Here is a 14,766-nt window from a genome sequence, read left to right on the forward strand (position 1 = left end):
TTCAGATTGCTTTTAGGAGATCTGCAGAACATGTTTGTTTAGTGCCGCGTTTGCTGATTAAAAGCACCCCCTGAGAGCTTAGGAGCCATAGAGCAGGCCCTTCTCAGGCACCTTTCTCACCTCCTGGTGACATGGCTGCCCACAAGGAAGAAGTGGAACCTCTAAAAAAAAAACTAGTGCTCTAGGAAGCCTGAAATGTAAGCCTATGAGAAATTCAAAATAGATATGTGCTTGAAGAAATGATGGGAGATGGAAAAGCTAAAAAATCTGTAACACATTGTAGATTTGGGCTTGTGAGAAGCCCCAAATAGAGATGTCTTTAAAAAAAAAGTGGAAAATGTGAAAGTTAAAAAAACAAATGCAAAAATCTACAATCATCAACAATAGAATCAAAAAAGAAAAAAAGAATGGTACTGGGTCTGATACCAACAAAGTAAAAAAAAAAATCTGAAAGCAAGTGAGCATCTGAGGAAGGTGATACCATGCTCCTGAAGACAGAGAAAATGTTGGAGATACCAGATGGTGGGGAAGATGACAAGGAAGTGCCCAGCCTGCCCTGGGACTGACAGGCACTTTGGAGGATGCTTCATTTGCTTCTCTAATTAAGCCTGTCAATGAAAATACTTTCAAGGCAATAAAAGATCTGGTCTTTCTGAACAGGACTAAAATTCAACATAAGACTGTCATACCACTCACTTCTTCTTGAAGGCTGTTTCCAGCAGTGCAAACATTGGTAGTGACAAAAACTTGGCACTTCCCATTCCTGTGGTTGAACTCATTGTTAAGTAGTCCATGGCCAGGAATGGAACAGGAGTCCTTATTCTCTCACCTCTTGCGAACTTTCTTACAGAGCTAACCCGTGTTCACATGTGTGGCTTGATAGTGGGTGGCAGTAGCAGATATGTGAAAGCACAGAAACTTGCAAGGAAACCAACATCATTGTGGGTATGCCAAGATGCCTCCTGGACCATAGGCAGAATACCCCAAGATTTCTGCATAAAAACCTAGCCAATAAAACCAGTTATTAATTATTAATTAATTATTAATGAAGATGGTCACATCTGGAATGTTGGGCTTAAAGAAAACTTAAATCAGGTCATTGAATTTCTGCCACACAAACAAGAAAATTTGTGAAGATTTGAGGATTTCTCTGAAAAAAAAAAAAAAAGAGCCATTGTATATTGGGGTTGATGTGATAAAGCAACAGTGGATGGGTGTGGACAGGGATGTGTTTTTATTTCTCTAAAAAGATATTCCTTCTGCTGTTTACATTCCTCAGGAAGAACCATAAGAAGAAAATGATGATTTTTCTTTACATCCTGTAAATCTATGAAATACTGCTATGAGTTGCTAAACTGTATTGATTTGCCTGTCTTGGCCATTCCTAGAGGGTTGAAACAAAATCAGTGTGTAACTGTATTTTTCAAGTTCTGCAGTTCTGATTTGGAGACGTTGTACCCAGAGTTGGCAATTAGCGGTTATCTCTGAAGTTCACTGGCTTGTTTAGGGTGAATTTCCCAGTGACCCTAAGGAATATATTCATCATGGGGCTAGAACAGCTAGGGGCCTAGAGAGAAGAGGTATGCTTTGCTCTTTTTGTGCCCAGAGAAATTGGAATTCCTGCATTATTTGAGGCAATCCAAGATTCCGTTAAGTGAATTTGACTTTTCCTGGTCTAAAATTTCTGACATGCTGTCTCAGGTTGAAAAATTGATTGAAGAGAACTACTTTCTTCATAAGTCATCTGAGGAAGCAAATAAGTCAAACATACAAGTAAATGATTACCATCCTGTGAAACAGAGCTTTAATGCTAATAACTTAAATTTGCCTCCAGTTGCTCTGTCATTTGGTTTCAAGGTTGATCTAAAGGTGAACAGTAATGAATGCAAGCATAAGAAGAGGAGTTGGTGATGGATTGGACTCTTTAAAAACCCAGAAAGTCAAGAAACCCCAAATCCTTAACAATATTAGCAAGAAATCATCAACAGTCACTAAAGACAGTTTTTTTTTTAAAATCTGATATAAATTTGCCCTGAAATGGATTTTCTTTCCCTTGCTCCAACAAAGGAATTTAGCCTTCAAAATATAAATTGATTTGGGTTGTAAGTGCAGAGCATTGTTATTTACAACGAGTCTCCTTTATTTTTGGCATATAAAACAAACTTTTATTTTCTTTGATTGCCACAGGGCAAAGCAAGGAATTTTTTTGGTCTTTGTTGTGATGATAAAATATTTTAAGTAAACCTCCTCAAATTTCTGTTAGTGTTTTAATGTAGTAGGAAGATGAAAGCATCAAACTCTTTATTATGAAAAGTAGGAATTTAATCTTGAGAGGACAGCAGGTGTCATGTTTTTCTGGTCTCTCTACTGCTGTGAAAGTTGGAGATGCTGTTTAGGCAATGACACACAATTGTGCTGCCACTGAGGTTGATAAGTTGTCTCCACGTGGTTTGGTTATGGCTTTCACGTTGTTAGCACTGAAAGACTCAGAAACAGGATGAAATGGGAAGGTAGGCATCAGGTGAGAACTGTGTCCCTGCAAAGATTTTATAGTTGATACATATAAATGAATCTAAGCACTTCCTATCACTAATCACATCTGTTAAAACTCTACACATAGAACGTTGGATACAAGCAGAAATCAACCATGCTGCAAACTATTTTGCAAATTCTTTCATTTTAGTAAATAAGAAAGCATTCTACGTATAAAAAAATCTCCAAGTGGACATAATAAAGTAAAGTAAGCAAGTTCCTTGGAAATGTTTACTCTGCATCCATTGTTTTGTGCTTTGGCAGACACAAAGAAGATGTGATTTTAGCTTATGAAGGGCTTAAAGGTTTTGTTTGTTTTGGAAGAGAAAATGATAAAGGCACTTGACTAACATATGTAATTATATGAAGTATATTGTGACTCTTTTAAGTAGAAATTCCTGTTGGGCAACCAGGTTAAAAGTGACAGAGCTGGGAGTTGGAGGTAAATCAGCTTTGTAGGGCCCAGTTTGCATTGCTGTGACAGGAGAATTAGCTTGGGTGGAGGAACAGGCTGGGGTTAATAATAAGTGAACATTTTGTGGGCTAGAAGGATTGGAGCAATATATTCATGTTTTAGAATTCACACGGGATGCTCTGGATACACAAGTAGATCCAGATTTCTAAAGATCTTGCGTTAATTTTTATAGGGGCCATAACAAATTACTGCAAATGTAGCATTTTGCTTTTTCATTAATATTTTCAGGGTAGTAGTTTAAACAATGCAATTTTTATGTTAGGGCAGAAGTCCAGTGGACTCAACTGGTTTCTCTGGCTATAGCTCATACAACTAAGCTTAAGACTGGCTCAGGAGGAGGATCTGACTCCAGACTCTTTCAGGTTGTTGGCATACTTGACTTCCATGTAGTTACAGCACATAGATCTCTGTTTTCTTGCTGGCTGTTTGATGGTGGCTATTCCTAGCTTCCAAATGGCACCCCTACATTTTTTGCTCATGGTCCCTTCTATCTTCAAAGCCAACAATGACATTTGAATCTTCCTCCTACTTTGAATCACTCTTATGCCTCCCTCTTCAGCACTGTGTTTCTTTTAAGTATCTGTGTGATTGCATTGGATTCAACTGGTTCATCTAGGTTCATATCCTAATCTCTGTGTTTTAAAATCTCTAACCTTCTCTCTGCAAAGTCCCTTTTACCATGTAAGGTTATATTAACAGGGTCCATGGACTGAGTGCCAAAGTTGAGAAGTTTGAATACAATCCGAAAGGTAATTGAGAAGCACTGTGGGGTCTTGAACAGAACAGACATGTGGGCACACAGGGCAGGCTGATGTTATGGTACCTTTTCAAACCAGCACTAATGAATAATTCCTTACCATTTATTTAGGGGAGAGACTGAGCAGGACAGAGAGAAGGGAGAAGGAGAGCCATGGTGACCTATTTTAAGACCAAACAATTCTCTAATCCAAACTCCATGTAGTAAAAGAAAAAGATCCCTATAGTTTAGCTAACACCTCTGAGAGGGAAGGTTCATATAGTTTATCAAAGAATTTCTTTTAAACATTTGCCAGACTTCTCCAGAAGGGGCTTAAAATAAATATTCTATATCACATTACTGTTTTTTTTTTAAGATTTATTTATTTACTTGAAAATGAGAGTTACACAGAGAGGGAAGGAGAGGCAAAGAGAGAGAGAGAAGTCCTCCATCTGCTGGTTCACTCCCCAGTTGGCCTCAACAGCCGGAGCTGTGCCGATCCGAAGCCAGGAGCCAGAAACTTCTTCTGGGTCTCCCACATGGGTGCAGGGACCCAAGGACTTGGGCCATCTTGCACTGCTATCCCAGGCCATAGCAGAGAGCTGGATCGGAAGTGGAGCAGCTAGGACTTGAACCGGCACCCATATGGAATGCCAGCAGTGCAGGCAACAGCGTCACCTGCTACGCCACAGCGCAAGCCCCTATCACGTTACATTTCAAGCAATATTTAAGCTCACTTTTATAGACTAATGTTGTAGGTATCTACCACACTGTACCACACTTTGCCCACAGCCCTAAACTGGCTTTTGTGATATTCATTGATTTATTTACTCATGAGCTTTTGCTGTGTGCAAGGCCTGTTCCAAGTGCTGGACTTATTCCAGTGACCCAAGTACTTTTGTTTTGGAACTAACATTTGAGTGGGAGAAGATAGTCAAGAATCATATGTTAGATGGCACAAATATGAAGAAAATCATTAAGCAGGTTAGATGCAGTAAAGATAAAAGGTAACATTTGAGTGGACACTTGAAAGAAGTAAGGGTAAGGCCATTGTGGCTATCATAGCTAACAGAGTTTCATAGAAAATAGCAATCCAATGACCCTGACATGGGAGTACACTTTGGGACATCCACATGGCTGGAGCAGAGTGAATGAGGGAAGTGTGTTTGGAAATGAGGTCAGAGAGGTGATGAGCAATACCATAGGAAAGTCATCAGTCATCATTCTGTATTAAACAACATTCTAAAACTGGGCCTACAAGTTCTCACACTTTGTTTACTCCAAGATTTTAATATGATAACTGTACAGCAGCATTTATTTGTCTCAAGAAATTTGGACCAAAGAACAAACTAGCATATTTCAAGTTCTCAGTATAGATTGCTGTGAAAAATTAACTTGTTATATGCATTTATTGACTATTGTTTATGACATAAACAAAGCTGCTCTTCTGTAATAAGAAGAGTTGGTAATATTGTACCTTTCTTATTTTCCACCCTCAATATTATTATACAATAAAGAGCTGAATACATAATAGACTGCCGAGAGGGTAATGAGCAGGATTCAATCACACATTTAAATGAATTAAGAAAAAATCTGAACCATGTCCAAGTTCTTCCATCTAAGCATCACTTAAGAATCTGTTTGTTCAGTTGAGTTTCATCTCTGCAGCTGCCAAGGCACTTCAGTTCTGCCAGCTATACTCTATGATTGCAAAATAAAGGGTGGTCACTTCACAGTGGATGTGAAGAATTAGAGTTCTGTGCGAAGAACGGCATTACAAGGAATCCTGATAAAAGAAAGCTGGAGGCTTCCCCCTTTTCACCCCTTTAGCCTGAGGGTGGTTCATTTTAAGAGGGTATTCTCACCTTCCCCAAATCTAAGCAGCCTTTGGCGGGGTGTGTGTGCTTTTGGAAGATGGATGCACTTTGCTGCAGCTTACATTCATAAATATTTTTGTAGTATAATAGGTTGTCAAAACAAATCTGTGTTTCCCATTTGTGTGTGCAGGAGTGTGTCAGCATGGCTCTTCATCTTTTTGTCCATCTAGAGGTAGAGCACAAATAATTTACTCTCCTCATTGTGGATTTTTCCTCACACTATATATTTGTGCTGAAGTGAGTCATGAGGAATAGATAAAAACATGGCCTATTGATAGGAACAGCAACCATATCTTTATGTTAGTGGTTCCATTTTCAAAAGAAATCCCCAAGGGTGGGCATTTGGTGTTGTGGTTAAGATGCCACTGAGGTTGCCTGCATCCCATATTGGAATGTTTGGGTTCGAGTCTCACCTCTACTTCTGATCCAGCTTCCTGCTAATGCACACCCTTGGAGGGAATAGGTGATGGTTCAAGTGGTTGAATCCCTGCCACCCACATGTGCAACCCAAACTGAGTTACTGGCTCCCAGCTTTGGCCTGGCCCAGCAAACCACCAGCATTTGGGTAACTGAATCAGTGGATGTGAGCTCATTTGCTCACTTTCTCTGTATCTCTTTGTCTTTGAAATAGACAAATAAATTCAAATTTCTATTTTATAAAAGGAAATCCCAGAACCGGCCCTGTGGCATAGTGGGTAAAGCTGCTGCCTGCAGTGCCAGCATCCCGTATGGGTGCCCATTCAAGTACGGTTGGTCCACTTCCAATCTACCTCTTTGCTGTGGTCTGGGAAAGCAGTGGAAGATGATCCAAGTCCTTGGGCCCCTTCACCTGTGAGGGAGACCCAGAAGAAGCTTCTGGCTCCTGGCTTTGGGTTAGTGCAACACTGACTGTTGAGGCCATTTGGGGAGTGAACCAGCAGATGGATGACTTCTCACTCTGTCTCTCTGCCTCTGCCTCTCTGTAACTCTGCCTTTCAAATAAATAAATAAATCTTTATAGAAAGGAAAAAAAGAAAATCCCACACAAAGCCTGGTGTTAGTATGTCATTGAACTGGGATGGGAAGAAAGTCAAGGTGGTCTTATTGACAACATAGTTGTGACCGTGGAAATGTAAAATTGTGTTCAGAGCACAAGTGTCAAGGTTCACTGAGCCTTGTCACTAGCTATGTGACCATGGCTGAATTTTTGACTTCGCTGATCCTCCATTTCCTATTTTGTAAAATGAGGCAAACAATGCCTGCTTCCTAGAATGCGAAAATTATGAGATAATGCAAGTGAAATATTTAGTATAGAACCTGCACCTGCTAAGTGCTCTATAAATGGTAGCCATTTTATTAGCAGTTTTCTTTGGCTTATTTTATTTTGATGGCACAGCAGTAGACTTGGCATAAAGCAGCAGTCTTTCTGGTGCATGGAAACGTGGGCCCCTAGAGGATAGCACATCAAACTCTGTAACTCAACACATACCTTCCTTTGAATTTTTCACAATATTTTTCTCTTTTCAAGTGAACCCAGAGAAAACATTTTGCTGCGTGCTGGCTGAATTTGCCAGCAATTCTAGTTTCCAAGGAGATTGCAAGAGGATGTATTTGTGTATGCTGATTTTCCTCAACTTTAGAAGAATTCCTCAGGGAATTCTTCAAAAGAAACAGAACGTAATGAAAATACTTTTTCTTTTTTCCTAAACCATAGATATGTGTGTGTGTGTGTGTGTGTGTGTGTGTTTCCTTAGTGGTCTAAAAGTTATTTAGAAGTAGTCAGGCAAAACGGAAAGATTTGCTAATCAAAGATTTGTCTCCTTATAACTGTAATTTTATATGTCCTTTCAAATTAATTTATCTAGTTGTTTTCCATTTAGAAAAGCATTTAGTGCAATTTTGAATTGTAATTAGGATATTCTATACCATCTGCAGTGCTTGATATAATTCTCTAGCTGCACTGTGGTTACATCACAAAGGAGTCTGGAGCTGAAATCTGCTTTTCTACTCTAGAAAATCCAATAGCACAAATGTACTGTCTTGATAGGTTTTCAATACTTGTTAATTGATGATAAAAGTTTCCTCCTGGTGCACAGTTTCCATTAGTGCCTGGGGTAAGGAATTGTACTTCAGTATTTGAAGAATTATGTATGACTGAACAGAGTATAAAGTTTTCAAAGTATTTTGGATCCAATTCTAGATTGACAATAACAACCCATTTGTTGTTGACTCAGTCCTCTCTTAGTCTCCCTGTTTCCATTCAGTCGTCAGTTGTGATAATCAAATGAATATGGCTTCTGATGTTGTAAAGCAAGTTGTTGCTGTCAGTTTTTCACATTTATCAATGTTGAGATTTTAATTTAGAGTTCAGTGTTTTTCTTTTCACAGAACCCTCCCATTTTTAACATCTACTATTAAGCAGCCACTATCTATTTTGCAATTGGAGAATCATCAAGCTGGCGTAACTTAAGTGCCTTGGGTCCACATTTGCTTGCTTGATTGATTCATCACCCATCATGCGTTCATTCAACACCGAGTGGCACAGTGTGGCATAGAGAACACATTCTTTACAGTCATGAAGATTGGAGTTGCGTCTTGGATCTCCTGCTGGCTTTGTGATCTACATAAAATAACTTCACCTTTATGAAATCAATACTGACATCTATGGACATAGGTTGTTGCCATGTCCAGATGAGAATATACACGTGAAATGTCTATACATCTATATAGGAAATGCTCTGTCAACATGAGTTCCTTTTCCCTTTCTGTGCACACTGACAAGATCTGTTCAGATCTTGTAGTCCTTATTCTCAAGAGTTTAAAATCTAGTTGGTAGACATACAGAGAGAAGTAATTATAATACTATGATTAAGCAATAATGGTCTTGGTCTTATTAAGAAATGGGTCTATGAATAGTTAGGATAAAAAGAGTGAGGGGCAATCAGGATTCAAGGAGACAGTCTAAATGGAATATGGTTGACAGTCGACCTCAGTTTCTTGTATGGCGGTTACCTCTTTGCCAATGCCTTTTTCACCATTGGCTGAGTTTCAGTGAGGCCATGAACTCTATGTCACTCATACCTATTTACTAATCAAAGGGATTATATTTAGCTATATGTTAGTTGTGTTGGACTAAGAATTAATAAGTTTGTTTTCTCAACTGCTCCTAAATAAATACATGAAATGGCACATTACTGTATTTTTAATCTGTTATCATTAATATTTTTAATTCAAAATGTATGCAATGGGTTGGGAGAGCTAAGGGATGTACCCAGCCCCCACAGGCAGATTTGTTACCACCCCATCTGCCATCCCAAATGCTAAATCCCAGGAATACCACTGCTTTGCAGTATGTTATATTTTACAAGACTTTGAGGAAAGAGAAACACAGAAAGATAGTGACAATCACTGCAGGGCTAGAGAGACAGAGAGCATAAGGTTAGAGCTAAAACTTCTAAAAAGCAACTGGAGTGTTGGAAAAAAGGAACAGAGGGAAGAATTGAATACATTTACCGGGGAATTAATGAACAGGCTAAAGGTATTTATGTAGGCAGAGAGCATATGGAAAAGGGGGAAATGAATCATGGAAGAAGGCAGGAAGTCTTACCACTCAAGTTACTTCATCTTGAGAAATGCGTGTGTGTGTGTGTGTGCTTTTTTCATATATATGTATGTATTATTGGAAGAAGGAAAATATGTAAAATATAAGAAAATATATGTGTATATATGTATGCATATATGATTCAAAGAAGAAAAAGTTCTGAGTACAGTCCATACCAAATAAAAGAGGAAAAAAATATCCACCATGAGGGTGTCATGATGTTTAATGTTGCATTTTTTTCTAAACTCTATCTTGTGGGAGGAATTCTGTTGCAATTATAAGAACAAATCCATAGAACAAAGGGAGGAGTTTCACAGAGCTTAAATGTGTACGAATATGGTAATTTCCACTTCCTGGCAATTTTATTGCCCCTCCTCCATTCCTTAATTCAAACTTGCTGTCATGCCAAGTGATTGGAGTTGCCAAGGCTCAGATACCTTCTGGTATTGGTGTCTTTTGGAATAATGATTGCAGAGGAAGTGGGAGGCTTGGAGACATGGTGGGTTTTTAAAAGACCATGGCATGGCAAGTTTGAAAGCTTTTAACAGTTTGGTGCTGCAGAAGTAGTCGGGGAAGAGAAACCTGTCCCTCCATGTCCCTGATGTGGAATATCTTGTCTCATTATGTGTAATTGTAATGTTGGGGATGGAGCGGAGGGGAGCATGTGGAAATGAGGGTTGAGAAGAGCCTGAGAATGATAAACAAGTAAGTGCTGAGTAGGGTTCAAAGCATTGGAAAAATGGCTGAACCTGGGAGACATAAGAAAAGGCTCCAAAAAGTTGGATTTATGTGAGACTAAGGGCAGAACTGCTCTGCCAGTGTACAAATAGAACCACCTGAGGTCAGAGCAGCATAAGGCCAGGAGTCAGAGCACTGACACTAAATGCAGGGTCTACAGGTCTGCTGTGCCTACAGGAACAGGCTCTGGAACTGTACTCTCCAGAAAGGTGTTCTCTACAGCTGTGTGAGAAAGGCCTATGTCCTGACATTAGAGCCTGATTAATATTTGTATATGGAAATCATAATACATCGAAGAGCCTTGACAAATTTTCTGAACAAAGTAAGTTCATAGCTAAAGCCCTCCACATATATGGAGAGTATACAATAAAAGAAGAATTTATGTCCAAAGAAGTAAGGAAAATAGAATAATTTTATAATGATCAAAAATTTAAATATATTTTAATAAACTCAGATATAAAAGAATCAAAATATCCATATACAAAAATATAGACTAATATAAATACATAATAATATGACATGAATAAACATTAGGATATAATAGAGAAGAAATAATTACAATGAAGGAAATGAAAAAGTACAAAGCTACTTTAAAGGTCATGGATAAATGGAATTATGAGATAATAGAAGGGGCTGGCATTGTGGCATAGCGGGTAAAGCTGCCACTCGCAACACTGGCATCCCATATGGATGTTGATTTGTGTCTTGGCTGTTCTACTTTCAGTCCAGCTCCCTGCTAATGGCCAGGGAAAAACAGAGGAAGACGGCCCAAGTGGGTCCTCTGACACCCACGTGGGAGACTTGGATGAAGCTCCTGGCTTTGGCCTGGCCAGCCCTGGTTGTTGTGACTCTCTGGGGAGTGAACCAGCAGATGGAAGATCTCTCTCCTTTTCTTCCTCTCTGTGGCTTGACTCTGACTTTCAAAACAAATAAATAAGTCTTTTAAAAAAAGATAATGCGAATTTTCCATGAACTTACTGAAGTACTCTGGTAAGGTTGTTGAAATAATAAGCTTTGGTGAGACAAAAACCTTGGTAACCTGAGACATTGGCGGGGAAAGGCAGAAAGAGCCTAGAGGGAACAAGGCCTGAAGCCCCACTGGGGAAAGTTCACCAGGCTGACTGGAGGAGAGAAAAAAATGAATAAATAAGGGGAACCGGCGCGGACATTAGCCTCTCTCTCCACTCACCTTACAAAGCCGAGCAAGACAAAGAGCAGGTGCCATTTTATGTATGTAAAGCGGCGCCTGCCATTAGCCAAGCAGAAAAACCTGACTCTGGTGGGGAGAAATAACCGGAGGTTAGGACCTAGTGAAAGTGTGGAGCTAACGAACTGAGACTGTGAAAATCTGAGGTGGGGGGGGTGAGAGAACTCACCGAGTACACAAACTCGGTAACCTTGGCAACCTGGTGAGAGACCTTTGGAGAAATTTGAGACCACACTGAGGGCTGCATAAACTCTTTGTGTGTTCCCAAGGGTGGAGCAGACTAATACCCACAGGAACAAGATTTCATACATCAACTACCCTCAATTCCACTCAGCTGTGTGGAATTACTTCCAACTGAGTCAAAAAAAAAAAAAAAGAGAGAGAGAGTGAACGAGTGAGCAAGCGAGTGAGAGAACAATCTGGATGAGTAACTTTGGCACACCCTAAACCCTGAAGAACCAAAGAGAGCTCTCTGGCCACACCCATCAGAGCCTCAAAGGATCCATCAAAAGCAGACAGTCCACTTAAACTAGAGTCATAGTATAATGAGAAAAAGCACCACAGCGAAGAAATCAAAGAATATCTCCACAATGACAAACAAACGCAAAAGCCGAGGTAACAGGAACAAGGAAGACACTATGATGGCCCCAAATGAAAAAGACACCCCAATTCAAGATTATGAAGATGATGAGATAGAAGAAATGCAAGAAGCAGATCTCAAAAAATTGATAAGAACATTAAGAAGTTCTCAAAAACAAATTCTTGAACTACAGAAATCCTTAATGGACAAGATAGAAAATCTCTCTCGCGAAAATGAAATATTAAGGAGGAATCAAAATGAAATGAAACAACTAGTACAACAAGAAACTGTGATAGTGACAAGAAATCATAATGAAGTGAAGAATTCAATAGATCAAATGACAAACACATTAGAGAGCCTTAAAAACAGAATGGGTGAAGCAGAAGAGAGAATATCGGACTTAGAAGACAGAGAACAGGAAAGGATACAGTCAGACCAAAGAAAAGAAGAGGAAATTAGAAATCTAAAACATATTGTCGGGAATCTACAGGATACTATTAAGAAACCCAACATTCGGGTTCTAGGAGTTCCTGAAGGCATGGAGAGGGAGAAAGGATTAGAAGGCCTTTTTAGTGAGATACTAGCAGAAAATTTCCCAGGTTTGGAGAAGGACAGAGACATTCTAGAACAGGAAGCTCATAGAACCCCTAATAAACATGACCAAAAGAGATCCTCACCACGACACGTTGTAATTAAACTCTCCACAGTGAAACATAAAGAAAAGATCCTAAAATGTGCAAGAGAGAAACGTCAAATTACTCTCAGAGGATCTCCAATCAGATTCACAGCTGACTTCTCATCAGAAACCCTACAAGCTAGGAGGGAATGGCGAGATATAGCCCAGGTACTAAGAGAGAACAACTGCCAGCCCAGAATATTATATCCTGCAAAGCTCTCATTTGTGAATGAAGGTGAAATAAAGGCCTTTCACAGCAAACAGAAATTGAAAGAATTTGTCGCCACTCGTCCAGCCCTACAAAAGATGCTTAAAGATGTGTTACACACAGAAACACAGAAACACGGTCATCAATATGAAAGAAGGTAAAAGAAGGAAACCTCACAGCAAAAGATCACAGGAAGTTCAAAACATATGTTAGAAAATATCTTTGGCAAATGGCAGGGCAAAATTGCTACTTATCAACAGTCACATTGAACGTTAATGGCCTGAACTGTCCAGTTAAAAGACACCGATTGGCTGATTGGGTTAAGGAACAAAACCCATCTATTAATGCTTACAAGAAACACATCTTTCCAACAAAGATCCATACAGACTGAAAGTGAAAGGCTGGAAAAAGATATACCATGCGAACAGAAATGAAAAAAGAGCTGGCGTAGCCATCTTAATATTGGACAACATAAACTTTACCACAAAAACTGTTAGGAGAGACAAAGAGGGGCATTATATAATGATTAAAGGATCAATACAACAAGAAGACATAACGATTATCAATGTATATGCACCTAATTACAGGGCACCGGTTTATTTAAAAGATTTGTTAAGGGACTTAAAGGGAGACTTAGACCCCAATACAATAGTACTAGGGGACTTCAATACTCCACTCTCAGAAATAGATAGATCAACCAGACAGAAGATCAACAAGGATACAGTAGATTTAAACAACACTATAAACCAAATGGATCTAACAGATACCTACAGAACTTTTCATCCTACACATAAAGCATTTACATTCTTCTCAGCAGTACATGGAACCTTCTCTAGGATTGACCACATACTAGGCCATAAAGCAAGTCTCAGCAAATTCAAAAGAATTAGAATCATACCATGCAGCTTCTCAGACCATAGGGGAATGAAGTTGGAAATTAGCAACTCAGGAATCCCTTGAGCATACGCAAACACATGGAGAATGAACAACATGCTCTTGAATGAACACTGGGTCATAGAAGAAAACAAAAGAGAAATCAAAAATTTTCTGGAAGTAAAGGAGGATAACAGCACAACATACCAAAACTTATGGGACGCAGCAAAAGCAGTGTTAAGAGGAAAGTTTATATCAATAGGTGCCTACATCAAGAAATTGGAAAGGCACCAAACAGATGAGCTTTCAATTCACCTCAAGGATCTAGAAAATCTGCAGCAAACCAGACCCAAATCTAGTAGGAGAAGAGAAATAATTAAAATCAGAGAAGAAATCAACAGGATTGAATCAAAAAAAAAAATTACAAAAAATCAGCCAAACGAGGAGCTGGTTTTTTGAAAAAATAAACAAAATTGACACCCCATTGGCCCAACTAACTAAAAAAGAAGAGAAAAGACCCAAATCAACAAAATCAGAGAAGAAAAAGGAAACGTAACAACAGACACCACAGAAAGAAAAAGAATCATCAGAAATTACTACAAGGACTTGTATGCCAGCAAACAGGGAAACCTATCAGAAATGGATAGATTCCTGGACACATGCAACCTACCTAAATTGAACCAGGAAGACATCGAAAACCTAAACAGATCCATAACTGAGACAGAAATTGAAACAGTAATAAAGGCCCTCCCAACAAAGAAAAGCCCAGGACCAGATGGATTCACTGCTGAATTCTACCAGACATTTCAAGAAGAACTAACTCCAATTCTTCTCAAACTATTCAGAACAATCAAAAAAGAGGGAATCCTCCCAAATTATTTCTGTGAAGCCAGCATCACCTTAATTTTAAGCCAGAAAAAGATGCAACATTGAAAGAGAATTACAGACCAATCTCCCTGATGAACATAGATGCAAAAATCCTCAATAAAATTCTGGCCAATAGAATGCAACAACACATCAGAAAGATCATCCACCCAGACCAAGTGGGATTTATCCCTGGTATGCAGGGATGGTTTAATGTGCACAAAACAATCAATGTGATACACCTCATTAACAGACTGCAGAAGAAAAACCATATGATTATCTCAATAGACGCCGAGAAAGCATTTGATAAAATACAACACCCATTCATGATGAAAACTCTAAGCAAACTGGGTATGGAAGGAACATTCCTCAATACAATCAAAGCAATCTATGAAAAATCCACAGCCAACATCCTATTGA

General features: G+C 39.1%; 1 pseudogene; it reads left to right on the forward strand.

Annotated features, from left to right (window-relative positions):
- The first annotated feature begins 482 nt into the window (after nucleotides 1-482).
- On the forward strand, nucleotides 483-13,876 carry LOC138849169 (ATP-dependent RNA helicase DDX18 pseudogene; annotated as a pseudogene).
- The last annotated feature ends 890 nt before the right edge of the window (nucleotides 13,877-14,766 follow it).

The sequence above is a fragment of the Oryctolagus cuniculus genome, chromosome 3, assembly GCF_964237555.1.
Source record: "Oryctolagus cuniculus chromosome 3, mOryCun1.1, whole genome shotgun sequence".
NCBI lineage: Eukaryota > Metazoa > Chordata > Mammalia > Lagomorpha > Leporidae > Oryctolagus > Oryctolagus cuniculus.